A 19,371-nucleotide genomic window follows, 5' to 3' on the forward strand; every position below is an offset into this window, starting at 1 on the left:
CAAAACTTCTCAGTAGGCTTAGTTACTGATAACACAAATCCCACTGGGTCAGTTTAAGGGTTGAATGATTTCACAGGGTCCCCTGTTCTCAGGAGATTAACTTTCATAGTGGGGTAGTAGTTCACTTGAGAATAAACACTCTTCAGATTAACTGATATCCAAAATACTGTCTTGAATCATGTGATAAAATCAATTTTTTAGTATTGTCTAGACCTGCAAATAGAACTACATTGTAAAAATCTTTTAAAGCATGTGTTAGATGTATGCATAAACTTTGTTTAAATGTAGACTTCATACCATACTGTCAGTTTTTGTCTTTAAACAATGGACTTATAAAAAAATCAAAACATATCATTCATGTATGAAATTTTTAGACAATAAAAATTAGCAAATAACTGGCTTTGCATTCATAAAATAAGCATTAAAATTTGAAGGTCCAATACAAAAACAGAATATAAAGCTTATTACTAACATTTGATATCAGTCACACATTGAAGTGATTGAAGTGATCATTTTATTTACATCTTCTTACTTTTGCAAGATTTATTTATTTTATTATTTTATGTACATAGTTGGTGTCCAAGGAATCAGATCCTCTGCAACTGGAGTTACAGATGGTTGTGAGCTGCCATGTGGGTGCTGGTTATCAAACCCCTGTCCTCTGGAAGAGCAGCAAGTGCTCATAACCTCTGAGCCAACTCTCTAGCCCATCACTTTACTTTTTTAATGTAACCATAACATTTTTTTTTTGGTTTTTTGAGACAGGGTTTCACTGTAGTTTTAGAGCCTGTCCTGGAACTAACTCCTGTAGACCAGGCTGGCTTTGAACTCATAGAGATCTGCCTGCCTCTGTCTCCCAAGTGCTGGGATTAAAGGCGTGTGCCACCATCGCCCGGCTAACAAACTTTTAAATTATGCATGTGCCTCATATTATATTTGTTAGCATTGTTTGTTCTTGACTGTTTTGTGATTTTATATTATCTAATAATTCCAAGTAGTTAATTATGGGGGGTATGGTGGTTCTAATAGTTATGACCCCAATAGACTCATGTGTTTGAATGCTTGGCCCATAGGGAGTGGTACTACTATCAAGTGTGGTCTTGTTGGAGGAAGTACATCACTATGGGGGCAGGCTTTGAGGTCTTATATGCTCAAGCCATGTCCAGTGTGGGACACATTTCTCCTTCTGCTGCCTGTGGATCAAGATGTACAACACTCATCCACATCTCCAGCACCATGTCTGCCCGAGTCCTGTCAAGATAATAATGGACTAAACTGTTGTGCCTTTTTTATTGTTTTATTAATAAATAAAGCTTAGAGTCAAATATTAGGGAATAAATCTAATTGATCCATGAAGCAATGGAGAAATGATCACCTGACCCTTTTATCCACCTTTCCTAATGGAAAAGTGTGCACATCTTTTAAGCCCCTCATTTCTGTGTCCCTCTATCTTCCTTTGAGTCAGCTGGAAAACTCTGGTCCACTCTGTTGGCAGTCTCAAAGTGATACCTAAATAAATCTCCCACAATGTCTTCCTCTTTTTGTCTAAATAAAAGGGAAGGTTTTAACTCCAACATAGCAAAACTATATACAATAAGAATAATTATCGGGTATTGGCTAAGTAAAATGAAAGTTATTAACTTTAACAAAATGAAACTATATTCAATAAGAGCAATTATCAGGCATTGTCTAAGTAAAAAGAAAAAGTATTAACTTTAGCAAAATGAAACCATATACAATAAGAATAATCATCAAGTAAGAATTACATTCAGAATGTCCAGTTTACTTTTATTTGGAAAACTCAGAGAAATGACTCCATTATCTATCTTCTCTTGGTGAGTTCAAAGTTTTGTGCCTAATTTACTTTCTACTGTAACTAAGGTAATCTCTAACTATAACTTCCTAGTCTTCCACCAGACACCCAAGAGGGATGTAATATTACCTGAGTAGACAAGAAGTGCAAAGCAAACAACTTCCGAAACCATAGAAATAATGGAGACATTTGGCTGTCTGGACAATCACCCACGGTTATTCTGCAATGTTGGGGCATCCAAATTCAGCATACAGGCCTAGAATATCTGTAACTATAACTTTCTAGTATTTAACCCACCAGACACCCAAGAGGGATATAATATTACCTGCATAAAGAGGAAGTTCAGAACAAACAACTTCCAAAGTCATAGATATTTTGTCTGGTGATGACAGCATCTTTACGGGACCCCGAAAAACTGAAAGAAAAAAAAGATCAAGTCCTGGGAGCTAGTTGTTGTCCAGTCTTTGTGTGATGGGAAAGTACCAGGCTTATCTGAAGTTCTGACTGAAGTAGCGAATGATGCTGGACCATCTTAGCTAACTGCCTTGAAATTGTCCTGAGAAGTTTTGTAGTCCAAAGTTGATCACTGGGTAGTGTTTGTCAGCTTAGTGTTGTTGCCAATTTTGAGATAGTGTTTATACCTTAAGAAACCAAGGGATTGACTGGGTGATGGTGGTGCACACCTTTAATCCCAGCACTTGAGAGGCAGAGGCAGGTGAATCTCTGTGAATTTGAGGCTAGGCTGGTCTACAGAGTGAGTTCCAGTATAGCTAGGACTGTTCCACAGGGAAGCCCTATCTTGAAAAAAAATAGGACTAGAGAGATGGTTCAGAGGTTAAGAGTACTGGATGCTCTTCCAGAGGTCCTGAGTTCAATTCTCAGCAACCACAAGGTGGTTCAAAATCATCTGTAATGAGATCGGTGCCCTCTTCTGGCCTGTAGGCATATATGCAGGCAGAACACTATATATATATATATAAAATAAAATCTTATAAAATCCCAAGTGATTATGGGATTATTGACAATAGAATAGTTATTTTTTTTCTGTCCCATACTAGGTGCCCCCTCTGACAAGAGACAGAGATTTTGGTTTTTCTTTAACAAGCATGCTTGGGTTTAGAAAAGGAGAGAGCCAATATTCAACTCCAAAGCCACCTCTAATTTTAATTTCTTAATTGAGTTGGAACAACAAAAAGCTATTTGCATTATATGATAGCAGAAACAAACATTTGGAAAGATTTATGATTTTTTTCCTGTTGGAATTGTACTATAACTGCATGTCATGTAGGATTGTATGGTATACCTATAGTATGCTTTATATTATAATATGAAAAAGCTGTTTAATTTTACTAAAGACATATGCTGGAACATTGTCAGTCTTATTTTGTACAGGTATTTCCATGATGACCATAATTTCTAATAAATATGTAATTACAGAATCAGCCTTTTCAGAACTCAAAACAGTTGCCCATTGAAATCCTGAATAAGTACCTGTAAAGTATGGTGCACATACCTTAATTTTCCAAACTCTGAAAAATGAAACAAATCCATCTGCATTCTTAATTAGCATTTTCAAAAGCCAAAGATTCAGTTAATATTTTTATAGATAATGGGTCTGATCTCATTTAATTTACAACTGAAGTCAATCTTTGTAAAAAAATCAGTAAAGGCTTTTTTTGGGCCATGTATAATTTTTATAAATGACTCCATTCTCCTTCCTGATTCTTCAACCAAGTTCCAAGCATTTAAAACTGCTATATGACATAAGGCCAAGGTGTGATCATCAAATCTAAATGGTCTCTTCAAGTCAGCATACTGGCCTTTACTGAGAAGCTGATCTTGGAATTTTCCATACCTCTATCCATACTTTTGCTGTTCTATGATGCTGTTCTACCATACTTTCCATTGTAACTGAGGACTGGCTTCGAATATTGCTGCAGCTATATCTTTCCAGTCTTGTAGAATAATTCTGTCCTGAGTTGCTTGTGAATTTAACATCTCTTTCACAAAGGGTGAGTGCATACCACACGAAACAACTGCTTCCTTAAATATCTTCAAATCTAACATTTCTGCAGGACCCTTGTTAGCTTCTACATAGCATTGGGGTGTCTATCATCTGTTGGCCATTCTTGTATAGTAACTGGATAAATTAATGTTGATTTTATGATAATCATGGACTGCTCCTCTTATGTTTCATAATGCAATGAAGTAGGTTCTGCTCTAAATTCCTTTGTCTCTGTGTGAGTATTTTTATTAGTTCCATTAATAGATCTTTTAAAGGATTTTATCTTATTAGTCAAGTTTTCATAGTTGGCACCAATATCAAACCACTTTTAAAGGATAAAATATGAATTACCAAACTGATAATATTTATAATTGACATTATATCAATCCCAGCTTAGTTGTTATTCCTTCATTTTTTTTTTTCATTTCCAAACCAAACCATCCATTTCTACACAGAAACCTAACTCCTTACATTGAAATATTCACCATTCATAACATAATATTTTTTAAATCTAATTTTCCCTTTATGAATTTCCAGGTGTCTTACTGGGAATTCTTAGACCTGCTGCTGATGACAGGAAAGGCAAGGCTTTACAAGGGTACTGGGCAACCTGAACGACAGCTGGTGATGAGCTGCTGACTCAGGCAGCTACAGAGCCAGCAGGTGGCTGCAATAGTGCATTTGGGGGCTGGGAGCACAACTTTTGTGGGAAGATAATGATGAGAAAGGCTTCTGTACCAGCTGTTCTAGTGCCTGTCATTTTTCTGATGTCAAAGTCCATTCTTTTACCCACATAGTGACCCAAGGTGACAGAAGTAACTGGTTTCAAAACCACCATGTCAGCATGGATGAGAGCTAGATGCTCTCTTCCTCCCTGCACACCAAGGCCTGAAATAGTTAAGAGAGCTGGCTCTGAGGTCATAAGGTCTGGAGAGGTGCCCCTTCCCAATACCAGCTGCAACACTCAGGAGATTAGACCCTGCCCCTCACCTGAGCAGTAAAGTAGAGCCAATCCTGTTGGCGGAGGTGAGGGGGAGCCAGCCCTGTACTTATGAGCATGGCAGAGCTGTTCCCATTACTCATCTGTCCTGTGACAGCATGGGGGGGGGATAACCTCCCCTCTTTCTATCAATGCCTGAGGCAGGTGGAAAATCTGGTCCTGAGGTCATAAGAGCAGGATGGCTGGTTCTGTCCCTCATCCTCTGCAGCACTCAGGAGAGTGGCCCCTATGCCATGCCTGGGCATCACAGTAGAGCTGACCCTGAAGGTGTAGGTGTGGGGGATCTGACCCTGAGGATGCAAAAGCAGAAGAACTGACGCCACGCCGCCCCTTGCTCATAGCAGGAAGGAGTGAACACAGCAGGACCATGCAGGAGAGCTCACCCGGACAGGAAGGACAAAGGTGAGCTGGTAGGCTGACCGACCTTGCAACTCCCCAGGCCCAGAACTAGGGTTGTGATGGTCCACTTCAGCATCCGCTCCATCTGTAATCTGCTGGAACACGCGAAGCGACCAGTCCTGCAGACACAAAGCTGCAGGATCTCCACAACACAGTGCAACAGCAGGATATCTAAGAGGAACCCCAGTGAGGGCCCAGCATTGATAGTGTAACAGAAACTAGAGACCTCAAACCAGACCAAGGACTCTTTGCAATGAACACTTCAAGTAAAGATACATGGACAAAAGTGTGTACTATGTGACTCACTGTGTCATACTGTAACTTCCATGAAAAAAAAACTGATTCTTTTTCCTTTTCTCTTTCTATTTTTCTTTTAAATTTTATTTTACTTTGGAGAGGAGGTTGCCAGGGCAGAGGGTGGATATGAAGGGACACAGAAATGAATGGGATGGGGATGCATGATGTGAAAGACACAAAGAATAAATAAAAGAAGGGGGAAAAAGTCATCACATGATCGCGCCATGAGATGCCAGCTATTGTGGTTTCTTTTATTGTTTAATTAATAAAGAAAGCTCAGGAGTCAAATATTAAGGAATAAACCTGATTGATCCACGGAGCAATGGAGAAATAACCACCTGACCCTCTTCACCACCTTCCCTGATCGAAAAGCATGTACATCTTTTAAGCCCTTCCTTATTATTATGTGTCCCTCTATCTTCCTCTGAGTCGGCCAGAATACACTATGGTCCACTCCATTGGCAGTCTCTGAGCATCAGCCCAAACAAATCTCCAGCAACACTAAACCTCTGAAGCTGTAAGCCAGCTTCAATTAAATGTTTTCCTTTGTAAGATTTGTTGTAGTCACGGTTTCTCTTCATAGCAATAGGAACCCTAAGACAGGGGGTAAATTATTGTATCATATTCCAAAATCAAACCTTGAACCTTTGTAAATATTTTAAAATTTCAAATAATTGCATAAAAAGGCTGGAAATGTGTGCATGAACGTATGTGAAAATTATGGCATTTTTGGTAAGTATATTATCAAAGGCAGAAACTGTAAAAGAAAAGGATTAACTAGAATACATTAAAGTCTTACAGCAAAATGCCATATATTAGGTAAAAGGGTGAGCTCAAATGGAGCTCAAATCTGTGTGTGATGTGTGTGGTAGTTCTAAAACTAATATTCTGACCATTAAAGAGGAGAGACATTCTCTATCCTTGCCCTTAGAGTCCTTATGAAGTGGAGAATGGGAAGCAACAGTTTGACATTCTTTGTGCTGAACATGGTATTAATGCTCAAGTCTCACTTGGTGAGTTATTGCTTATAAAGTCTGAAACAGAAAGGACATACTGGTTACTTTTTAGAAGCTATTAAAGAAATGGTCGAGATTTTTTTATATTGAAAAGAGATTCTTCTATCTTATAATATATCCCAACCACAGATTTCCCTCACTCCACTCCTCCCCATGTTACCTCTCCCCCCTATCTACTCCCCTTCCATTTCCTCTTCAGAAGAGAGCAGGCTTCCAGGAGATGAGAGCCAAAGAGAATAAAGCGAGATACAGTAAGACAAGGTAAAAATCATCATATTGAGGTTGGACAAGGCAACCCAATAGGAAGAATACAGTCAAAAGAATAGGAAAAAGAGTTGGAGATAACCCACTCCCACTGTTAATAGTCCCACAAAACCACCAAGCTGTCAACCATAATATATGCAGAGGGCCTGGTCCAGACCCATGTAAGGACCTACCTGTGCTTGCCATTTCCATCTCTGTGAGCTCAAATGAGCCCAGCTTAGTTTATTCAGTGGGCTGTGATCTCTTGGGAGCCTCCATCCCTTCTGACTCATGCAATCTTTCTTTCTCCTCTTCCTTGGGATTCCCCTGAGCTCCAAGGGAAGGCACCCAATGGAGACCTCCAATTTCAACACTCTCTCTGTATAAGGTCTGTCTGTGGGTCTCTGCACACGCTTGTGTCTGCTGCCAGAGGAGACCTTTCTGATGACAACTGGACAAGGCTCTTATCTATGTGTATATCAGAATATCATTAGGAATCATTTCACTGATCCTTTTCAGACTAATCATGTTTTTTTCTAACCTAGATCTCTGGGCGATTCAGTATATTATTTAGTTTTCTTTTCAGGCTATAGTATACATATTGTTGGTGACAAAAATATATCAACTCATTTGTCGTGAGATGGTCCATCTCTTGTCATCATAAGTGGATACAAATTGAATATTTTATAAAATATAAATCATTGAAGAATTTTTGCAAATCTTGGGGGAAGTTATGGGCTATTTCAGACTCTATAGCATCAGGTTAAGAGGTGACAAGAGCAGAAATAAAAACGTTTGGGTTAAAGAGTTACAGTGATGGGCAACTGCTTTAGAGAAGTATGTTAGGTAAGGTCCTTGTCTTGGTGTTTCTATTGCTGTGAAAAGACAGCACAACCACAGCAACTCTTATAAAGGAAACATTTAATTGGGGTGGCTTGTTTACAGTTTCAGAGATTCAGTCTGTTATCTTGATGGAGGGGGGCATGGTAGTGTGCAGGCAGACAAGGTGTTGGCTGTATTTTGATCAGAAGGAAACAGGAAGTGGTCTGTGACACTGGGGGATATCTTGAGCACGGGAAATCTCAATGCCTGCCCCCCAGAGTGACACACTTGCTCCAACAAGGCCATACATACTCCAAGAAAGCCAAACCTCCTAATAGTGCCACTTCTTATGAGTTTATGGGTCTCAATTACATTCAAACTACCACACTCCACTCCCTGGCCCACATAAGTTTTTTAACAATATCATAATGAAAAGTGCATTTAATCCAACTTCAAAGATTACCATAGTCTGTCACAATCTCAAAAATGTTTAAAAGTCCAGAGTTCAAAATCTCTTCTGAGAATTATGTAATCTTTTAACTTTAATTCCCTTTAAAACAAAAATAAAAAAAAACAGATCACACACTTCCAATATTTAATGGCACAAGATATACATAACCATTCCAAAATGTACAGAAGGGGCACAGTGAGGAAATACTGGACCAAGGCAAGACTGAAAACCAGCTGGGCAAATTCCAAACTTTGTGTCTTCATGTTTGATGCCAAAATGCTGTTCACCTTTATTAACTGCAGCACACGTCTTTCTCTTGGGCGGGTTCCTCTTCCTGTAGCAACTCTTCTTGGCAGGTATTCTATGGCTCTGGCATCTCTAACATTTTGGGGTCTCCAAGGCAATCCAGGCTTCAACTTCACAGCTTCACACAAAGTCCTCTCTAGGCCTCTATTCAGGGACATCCTTGACGCCTGCCTGGCCTCAGCAATGTTCCTTAGCCTCAGGGGCAAATTCCATAACCCCTTTCTTTTATCCTTAACTGCAGAACTATGTGGCCAATGCTGCCAAGTTTTGCTGCTTACTGGGCCTGGAACATGCCCCCTCATTCAATTATATCTTTATCAGCTTTCTGTCCTTCACTAAGCTTAACTGTTCTGAAACTGAATCTCTAGATTGGGCTAGCTCCAAACTCAGAGATCTGCCAACCTCTACCTTCCGAGAGCTGGGATTAAAGGGGTGCACCACCACACCTAGCTGTATGCTTTTCTTTAGTTCCTTTTTACAAGTTGGACATTTAGCTGGCTGGGATCGTGCCTGGAAGTCACCATTCCCTTTATTCATTTCTTAATCTGTTTATCTCCTTGAACACAGAATTTATCTATTCCACTTCTTGGTGCACCTTCTCTAAATCTGTACATTTTGTATTTTTATTTGCTCAGCTTGCTCCTTTTTATTATAAATCTTCAGAGTTAGCACTGATAACCACAAAACAGAGTTTATACTAGGCTGTTTTGAGATTTCCTCTGCCAATGGAATTAATCCAAATATCTTCCCTTTAGCCTCAGGCAGACTCTTCAGACAAGCGCAAAATGCAGCCACATTCTTCACCAAAATATTACAAGAACAATCTTTAGGCAACATACTAAAATAATTTTCTTCTAAAACATTTTGAGGTAGCCCCCATAGTTCATCAAATCACACTCAGCACCACTCTCTTCCATGCTCCTACTGTAATGGTAAAAGTAAAACACTGCAGATCCCCAAATGGTTATAGTGGGCAGCGAGCCATGAGACCACGCTGCAGGACCCCAAAGTGCAGGCAGTGGGCAGTGGGTCCCTAGACCGCGGCAGGCAACGAAGGCAGCTGGGTCCCAGGCAGGAAGCTGTGTGGCGGGTGAGAGACCCGAGATGGATAGGCACACCATGAAGAGTGAAATTGGATATTTATTTAGTGGGCTATGGAAGAGAAGGGGAGAATGGGGAAGAGGGGGGAGAGAGAGAGAGAGAGAGAGAGAAACAAAGGGGGAAGGGGAGAAGTGGGGAGAAGGGAGAGACAGAAGCTGCCTCTTAGAGAGGGAGATGGAAAGGAAGAGACTTAGGCTGGAAGCTGAAGATCTGCTTGTCTCAGCAGACAAGGGAGGGAGTGGGCTTGTCTTGTCTCTTAAAGAGACAGGACAGATCATTACACCTGCTATTATGACCCACTAAACAGTATTTAAAGCATTCCATTGAATTCCTAACCCCAACTCCCAAATTCTATATTTCTCCAAACAAAAATCTGGTCAGGCATATCACAGCAATATCCCAGACCCTGGTACCGACTTCTGTCTTAGTTAGGGTTTCTACTGCTGTGGAGAGACCCCCTGACCAAAGCAACTCTGATAAAGGAAATCATTTAATTGACGTTCCAGAGGTTCAGTTCATTATCATCATGGCAAGGTAAACGGCAGTGTGCAGGCAAACTTGGTGCTGGCTACATCTTGATCAGAAGGCAGTAGGAAGTAGACTCAGTGTCATGCTGAGTGAAACTTAAGCAAAAGAGGCCTCAAAGTATGTCTCCACAGTAACACACTTCCTCCAACAAGGACACACCTTACTTCAACAAAGTCCACACCTCCTAATATTGAAACCCCCTTTGGCAACCATTTTCTTTCAAACCACCACAGTCCCGATGGAGTAACTGATTTTTAAAATTATTATTCATTATGTATATAATATTTGCTAGTTAATTTTTACTGTTGTGGGTTTTAGTGATTTATGTCAATGTATTTTCAGTACAATAATCCACCTTTCCCTCTCTTGGTAGGATATATATTCCAAGTTTCTAGAGGATGCCTTAAACCTTAGGAAGTCCTGAATTCAGTCTGTATGCTTTTCCCGTATCTTCACACTCATAAAAAGTTTATTTTAGAAACTAAGTAGAAGAGATTACTGGTAATGCATAATAGCAAAATAGAACAATTATAATAATATACAAACAACCTGTGTCTAACAGCAGAAGAATAGGCTAAACATGTGCTGCATGTGCAGGGTGCCCAGACCCAACTGATACAAACTATAACACAATTCTTACACTTAAGGCTCAGGGAGAGAGGGTGGAAAGATTCCAGACATGACAGGGAAGCTGCACCCAGGAATATTAAAAATTATGGTTTCTGAAACAAGATCTGCATAGTAAAACCAATTGACATTCTAGCCTGGATGGGGGAAATTTCACAAGGTCTCATTCCTAGATGAGGAACTGTAGGCAACTGATGGTTGCTGAGAGAAGGGGAATCACTCTTTTCTAGGGACCAACTCCCTGATAGGTTATTCTGCCCCAAGTGGTCAGCCCCAGAATCCAAAAGGGACTCAGTAGGTTATATATATTCTTGAAAAAAAATAAAAATTTGGCAAGAGACTTGGCTCTAGAGGAGATCCGAGGTGTCCATGGGGATGTCCCCAGCCAGGTCCTTGGACAGCAGAGGAGAGGGTGCCTGAACTGTCCTTGCCCCACCATCATGCTGATGATTATCTTGAATATCACCATAGTCTTGGTCCTGTGACGGATGGAGATAGAGACAGAAACCCTCATCAGAGCAACAGACTAAGCCCCCAAGGTCCAGCTGAAAGGCAGAAGGAGGGAGAAGATGAGCAAGGAAGTCAGGACCGCGAGGGGTTGGTCCACCAACTGAGACAGTGTGCCTGAGCTAATGGAAGCTCACCAAATCCAGCTGGACTGGGTCTGAATGAGCATTTGGAACAAACTGGATTCTCTGACTGTGGCTGACAGAGAAGCCATTGATAAAGGCACTGGGACTTGTTTTTATGGCATGTTCTGGCTTTTTGGGACCCCAGTCTATATGGGTGCACAGCTCCCTAGGCCTGGATGTAGGGGGGAGAGTCTTGGACTTACCACAGGGCAGGGTTCCCTGCACTCTCTCAAGCAGGGTGGGAGAGGGAGGAGGGGGTGTGGGGAAGCGGGAGGGGATTGGGAGGAGGGAAGGAAGTGAAAATAATGGAAAAATAAAAATTAAAAAAATAAAAATTTATATTATAAAATGAAACATTTCCCCAGCCATTAAAAGAAATGAAGCTGTGTGGTTTGAAGGAATTGTTTTGTAGTCAAAGACAAGTATGTGCTTTCTCTCACTTGTAGTTCTTAGATTTATACATATATATATATATTCAAGTATCTATATATACATAAAAATTCAAGTATATATACATAAAATCAAATATATATATATAATAAAAACGAGAGGAACAAATAGACTAACAGGATGAGGAAGGGTTAAAACAAGGACCATAGGGAGGTACAGTGAGAAATATGCCTAACATACATTGCATAATTGTGTGGAAATGTATATGTGTAGCATGGCAACGTGTATGATGAACGCATACAATAAAATTAAACTTCTAGTAATAAAGAGGTTTGAATATGTCCTCTCCTAGAATACTTTATTGGGCTGTACTCTATTTCCTTGTGAAGATGTGAGATGGTACAACCAATGCCTATGTAAGCAGATGACATCAAGGGAACAGTGGGGGCATTGTGACATAGCACTGGGCTCAGTCAGCCAGGTTACTTGAACATCAGCTGTGTGGCTGTGGTGCCATCCCAGTTGATTTGAAAACCAAGGTAATAACTTAAATGTGTATTGGGGATGGGGTATGAGCAGTTGAGTGGATAGTATAGATACTATATGGAGTGATGGTTTATGTGTTATTATTATCACTATTAGTATTTTAGGCAGGATCTCTCTATATAGCTCTGGCTGTCTTGGAACTTGTTTTGTAGACCAGGCTGGCCTTGAACTCACAGAGATCTGCCTGCCTCTGCTTCCTGAGTGTGGTGATTAAAGGTGTGCACCACTATGCCCAGAACCATATTATTTTTAAAAGGAATCTTGCTGGTATTCCTTGATGGTTTTAAATCCCAATGCTTTCAAGATCTCTAAGTTATTCATTCGCACATTTGCAAAGTTCATTCAACATCTCTAATATTTTGTTCGCATTTTATTGAAGATGTATAGTTAGTTACTTTTCTGGTTGCTTTGGTAAAATAAGTTAACAAAAACAACGTAAGGGAGGAAGGGACTTTTTTGACTCACAGTTTAAGAGACAGCGCAGTATGGAAGCAAAGGCTCGGCAGAAAGAGGTAGACGCTGCTACTCCGTTCACTTTCTTCATGCTGTTCAGTCAGCCCAGGATACTAACCCGGGAATGGTGCTGCTCATATTCGGGCAGATTTCCTGCCTCAATTAACCCAGTCTAGAAGCTCCTTCACACACAGGCCCAGGACCTTGTCCACTAGCTGTTTATAATCCCTAGGAACCTGACCATATTACCCATCATAATGTGTTTCTCCTAAAGTCATTCTTGCCCCCCCTCATACTTCTAATATGATCCTGCCCAATGCAGATGGGTTCATGTATAATTGCCTTATTTGTGGTAACAATGTTTATCATGGAGAAAATGCATGCACTGGATGCTAACAGCATAGCTGTTTCTTCAGTATTTCAGAAATAGTGCCTGAAGCTGCCATGCTGAGGAAGGAATTACAGACTAGACACAGCATATCTGAGGCAGATGTTCTTCATATTGAAGGACTTCATATTTTTTACCCCACAGCAAATAGTGGCCAAGGTCTCTCCACTTGTAGTTCTTAGATTATTTATATATATATATATATATATATATATATATATACATATATATATAATAAATCTATATATATAAATCAAGTATCTATATATACATAAAAGTCAAGTATATATACATACATTATATATAATAAAAACCAGAGGAACAAATAGACTAACAGGATGAGGAAGGGTTAAAACAAGGACCATAGGGAAGTACAGTGAGAAATATGCCTAACATATTTGTGCTCGTTTGAACGCAGAATGTATTCTCCCCTTTCTTTAGAAGATCTCATATCACATTGAATACACTGGTCACAAAAATTAACCAATTTAACTTGTGAAGAATGTGTACCAGGTTTTAACTTCTATTTACCCATGTAACTCCATATATGTATGCACATGTCTACACACCTCTGCATAATATATGTGGGAAAGAGTATATTAGTACTTATCCATATATTTTAAATGAAGTATTCACAAGCTGCAGACATCATGATAATTCACCACAGCTAGGGTTAAGAAAAGGTGAGGGGGCAAAAATAGAGGCTGAAAAGCATTCATTTATTTCGTGTTTGTATTCACACTTGTACACACACATGCGCATGCATGCACCCCATTCCGTGTACGGAGGTCAGAGGGCAACTTGTTGGAAGTTGCTTTCCTACTTCCATATGTGGTTCGCTAGGACTGAACTCAGATCATCAAGCTTGGTAGCAATCTCCTTTTATGAGCTGAGCCATCTCACAATATAAAAGTGGGAGTAGAAAAGATGCCAGTTTCCAAGGTAAATTCTATAGTATAGTTTTTTTTTTTAAATTCTGTACCAAAGCAAAGAGCCCTACAATGATCAAAATATAAAAACTAATTTAAGCAAGATAGGCTGTTGTTTGTTATTTATGATCCTTCAATATTGGGCAATGTGAAGAGTCAAATTTATAGTCCCAAATGACAATAAAGAGGGTCCCAGGTTGTTGGCCCGGGGAGAGGGAATTCATCAACCTTTTCTATGTGTGGAAGGAGTGGAGCTGGCACACTTCCTCCTTGGCCTCGAGTCTCATCTAGCTATGCTCCAGTACTCCATAATACGTCTCCCAAGAACACAGAGGTTCTCTCCTAGATCCCAGAGCAGCAGTGAGAGGGACGAGGTGAGATATGGCGCGCTACAGTGTAGCCCGCAGGCAGATTTATCTTTCCATGTTTGGGACGCTATGTCTTTTCTGTCTTGTTTTCACCATTCAAGATTCCATTAAACTTCAGTCAGTCATCAAGATTCTTTATTTTTCTCTATTCTAGAAAGCTTCTTATTTTCAATTCTGTCTTTTGTGCCCTTGCTTTTTTTTTTAATGATAAAGCATTTTTTTTTTATCTTGTCTTAACTTTTATGCAGCTACTTTTAAAAAACATTCATGCAGGCATATAACGTGTTTGGATCCAATCAACTCTCCTTTCCCTCTAATTCTTCCCCTATGCTCTTCCTTCTCTGGTTTCACATCCATGCACATACATGCAGAACAAAGCGGCCTTGCTGGTTATTAAATTAAACAAAACAGAGAAGAGCTACTGGTACAGTTTTAAGAGTCCAGTCCTAGGGTTACATAGGCAATTTCACCGTTTGAGTTCACCTCAAGAATACTCCATTACGCTATTTAAAATTATGTTCTTGTTTGAATCTTATGGTACATCTTCAGGGGCAGGAATGGATGAGTGCTGTCTAAAGAAACAGCAGACTTCTCGGCTTGCGGCACTTTCATCCACAACAGCAGAACGATAGGAACTTTGCCTAGAAGCAAGTGATTCTACATTAGAGAAGTCGAGTGCCTCTGGGCGCCTAAAGGATTTGCACTGGGAACATTGCTGGCTGCTTGCTTCTGCAGCAACCTTGACTGATTAGAAGTCTCCCCCATGCCTCAGCTTCAGTCCCAGCTTACGTCTATTGTTTTTGTTTGATCTTGAGATAGGACTTTGCTATGCAGCCTTGGCCTCGTACTTACCAAATAGCCAATGCAGGCCCCAAATGTGGAAATCCTTCCACCTCAGCCTCCTCAAATCTGAGGTTACAGGGCTGAGCCATTGATGGTGACTTTCAAGAACCCCCAGATTCTCAGAGGGAAATGAGCTAGTAATCTGTAAGTGAGGTGTGATTTGGTTATCTAAATGAAGATGGGGGCACAGACACTGGCTCCTGTAAACAACACCACTTGGAAGGAATGAGTATGACCCTGCCATCTGCTGTGCAGTGTTTTTGTTCTTACCCACCCTGGACAAATTTCACTAAAAATAAACACATAAACACACACTAGCATACACACACACACACACACACAGGCACACACATACACTGATGGGCACAAGGGCTCACTATGACTTACTAACACTATTGATCTTTTATGGCTTATGATCAGTCATCTTCTTTTCTATAATCATAGCTCATACATGTATTATGCAGTTCAACTTTTATCATACTAGTTCTTTAAAATGCATGCAGCTTTCCTGTAGGGAACTATTATCAAGCAGTTGACAGTCCAGCTCCCATCTTATTTGCTCGCAGTGCTCATCATAATAAATACCGTGAGAAGATTCAGTGCCGGTAAATTCCTTCCCAAGTGCGACAACCTGTAAATGTTCTTTTCTGCCATTTTGGAACTTAGATTTGACTGTGGGAAAATAGCATCTTATTCAAACTGAATTAAATGTAAGAAAGTTGGACTCTGAAGATTTTAGTGGGAACAAATGGCAATAGTATCCAGCTGCCCCAAGAGAGCTCTCTGTTTAGACCCCTCCTCAACCTTCTACGTCGGAAGTAAACTTTTCACTCTCTGCCAAATACGTTTACGGTTCTGCATGTCTCTGCTGATACAGCGCTGGAAGATTTGCATGCATGCCACCTTCCCTGTAAAGCCTGCAACCAGAGATGGTAAGCAATTTGGTTGCAGTTATCCCAATTTTAAAGGAGCAGTCACTCTTTAAAACTAAAATTTTTACTGAGAAAATTACAGCTTCATGTATAGTTTCAAAGAAATAACAAGACAAGCCCTCCTGTGCACTTAGCCTGCCTCAGTGGGAACATGAGACCTCTTTGCAATGGTATCGTAATATGTCACCATCAGAAGTCAACATCCATGGCCCGGGCAGATAGATGGCTCACTGGGTAATGTGGTTTTCATCCAAGTATGAGGATCTGAGTTCAGATCTCCAGCTCACATATAAAGGCCATGCAGGTGTGGAGGCTTACCTGTAATTCCAGTGTTCGGTAGGTGATGACAGAGGACTCCTAGAGAAAGCTGACTGTCAGCACTAGCTGAATCGATGAGTTCTGGGTTCAAGTGGGAGACTCTGAACCAATGTATATAAGATGTACAGCAACTGAGAAAGACACCTACCGTCAATCTCTGGCTTCCATATGTGCATGTACACACATGTACATTTACCCCCCACATGAACACATGCATGCACACAACATATACATACATGCTCAAAAAAAGAAAAAGGCAACATTCATGTAATCTACTGATTTTTTTCAGTTTCCCCTATTTACTTGTATCCAGCCATGTGTGTGTATATCTTTGGTTTCATATAATTTATTATATGTGTAAGAGCATGCCTTTAAAAAGATTTATTTTTAAGTTTTTAAATTTAGACACATATGCTTGTCTATGTGTGGGTATTTGAACATGAATGACAAGGGAGGCAAGAACAGAGCATTAGGTCTCTTGGAGCTAGAGTTGTGTCACAGCTCTGAGGCTGGAAAGGTTCCCCCAATACAAGTGTTACAGCTCTGAGGCTGGAAAGGTTCCCCCAATACAAGTGTTACAGCTCTGAGGCTGGAAAGGTTCCCCCAATACAAGTGTCACAGCTCTGAGGCTGGAAAGGTTCCCCCAATACAAGTGTCACAGCTCTGAGGCTGGAAAGGTTCCCCCAATACAAGTGTTACAGCTCTGAAGGGAAAGGTATCCTGGCAGTTGGGAGCCAAGAAATACCACAAAGTCATGTCACATAACAAACCTCATGTAGGAGATTTATTGAGAAAGATGCAAGAGGGTGCCTACCTCTGCTCGGGCAAGAAGCAACAGGGAACTGAGCAGGAGGTAGGCTTATGTAGGCTTTCTTTGGGGAGGAGTTCTCCAAGGTGGAGATTTCCAGAGTAGGGATTGGCGAGATTTCAAGCCAAACTGGAGAACTGGTGGGATTTCAAGATCAGGGACTGGTGGGTTTGAGTTCAGAGATTGATGGATTTTTGAGCTCAGGATTGGTGGGTTTGAGCTCAGGGATGAGATCAGAGATTGGCGGATTTGGGCAGGTTTTCAAACCTGGAAGTGGACTCAGACCTCTCACCCTACAAGAGTTACAGGCAGTTGTGAGCTGCCTGATGTGGGTGTTGGGAACTAAACTCTGGTTTTCTCCAGCCCCATAAGAATGTAATCTTGAATTAGTATTTCCGTTCTTTGGAATCTCTTCACTAGAGAAACTTGCAGATATGTCCAAAACAATGTATGTAGAAACTGCTTATAATATGTATCTAGCGGTCCAAAAAAATGATCACATCCTGCTACCATCATTGGGAACAAGGAAATGCTCTTTTTTTATTTTTATTTTTATTTTTTTATGTTTCAAGACAGGATTTCTCTGTGTAATCCTGACTGTCCTGGAACTCATTCTATAGAGCAGTCTGGCCTTGATCTCACAGAGACCCACCTGCCTCTGCCTCCCAAGTGCATTAAAGGTGTGTACCATGACCACCAGGCACAAGGAAATACTTTTGTCACAATGCCAAATGCAGTGGAGAATAAAGAAATGAATATATCTATATATGGGGCAATAGAAAGCTTTCCAGACTAAATGTAAAATCTATAGGACAGGATGATAGCAAAATTACACTAAAGATGTGCAAGGGTAAGTGTATGTATGCACAGAAATGCATTAAAAATCTGAAGGATGCCACCAAGTGCCACAGTGCACACCTGTAATCGTAGCACTCTGGAGGTGGAAAAGAAAAGAAAGGGTTTGCTACTGGTTAGAGGCTCACCTGACTAAAAAGTGTGCTCAAGGTCAGCCTGAACCACAGAGCCATCTTTTATTTGAAAAAGCGAACAAACAGCACGCAGTGGTTACAACTGGTTACAAAATGTTTCAACCACTCTGGAAAGCAGTGTTTCGGTTTCTCAGGAAATTCGGGATCAACCTACCCCTGGATCCAGCAATACCACTCTTGGGAATATACCCAAGAGAGGCCCTATCATACAACAAAAGTATATGCTCAACTATGTTCATGGCAGCATTGTTTGTAATAGCCAGAACCTGGAAACAACCTAGATGCCCTTCAACGGAAGAATGGATGAAGAAAGTATGGAATATATACATATTAGAGTATTACTCAGCAATAAAAAACAAGGACTTCTTGAATTTTGCATACAAATGGATGGAAATAGAAAACACTATCCTGAGTGAGGTAAGCCAGACCCAAAAAGAGGAACATGGGATGTACTCACTCATATTTGGTTTCTAGCCATAAATAAAGGACATTGAGCCTATAATTCATGTTCCTAGAGAAGCTAAATAAGGTGAATCCAAAGACAAACACATAGGCATCCTCAGGAATATTAACCTTCATCAGGCGATGAATTGCAGTGGGTTTTTGATCCTACTTCACGTACTGGCTTTGTGGGAGCCTAGGCAGTTTGAATGCTCACCTTACGAGACCTGGATAGAGGTGGGCAGTCCTTGGGCTTCCCACAGGTCAGGGAACCCTGATTGCTCTTCGAGCAGAAGAGGGGGGGGGGACTTGATCGGGGGAGGGGGAGGGAAATGGGAAGCGGTTGTGGGGACGAGGCAGAAATCCTTAATAAATAAATAAATTTAAAATACCAAAAAAAAACTAGGACACGCAAAAAAAAAAACAAAACAAAACAAAAAAAAAAAACAAAATGTTCCAACTGAGAACCCAAACATCTCAAACAAATCTCTAGGGTTTGAAAGCCGGCCTGTCCTTGAGAGTAGCTCAGAGACTTTTGGGGCTAAGATAGTCTCTTCAACCTGGAAGAGAAGGAAAGTGGGAATCTTTCCTGAGCCAGTGATGTGGAGCGTGTAGTGTCCTGGTGCCGGAGAAGGTCACGGATGGTGAGTAGATAAGGGGCAGGAAAAGCAGCAAGCCACTGAGGCCAGGAGGCTCTGCTTATACCAGGCTTCTTTCAAACCCATT

This window comes from Microtus oregoni, unplaced genomic scaffold, assembly GCF_018167655.1.
Source record: "Microtus oregoni isolate MIOR12 unplaced genomic scaffold, Mior012 000061F_ref0000440, whole genome shotgun sequence".
NCBI lineage: Eukaryota > Metazoa > Chordata > Mammalia > Rodentia > Cricetidae > Microtus > Microtus oregoni.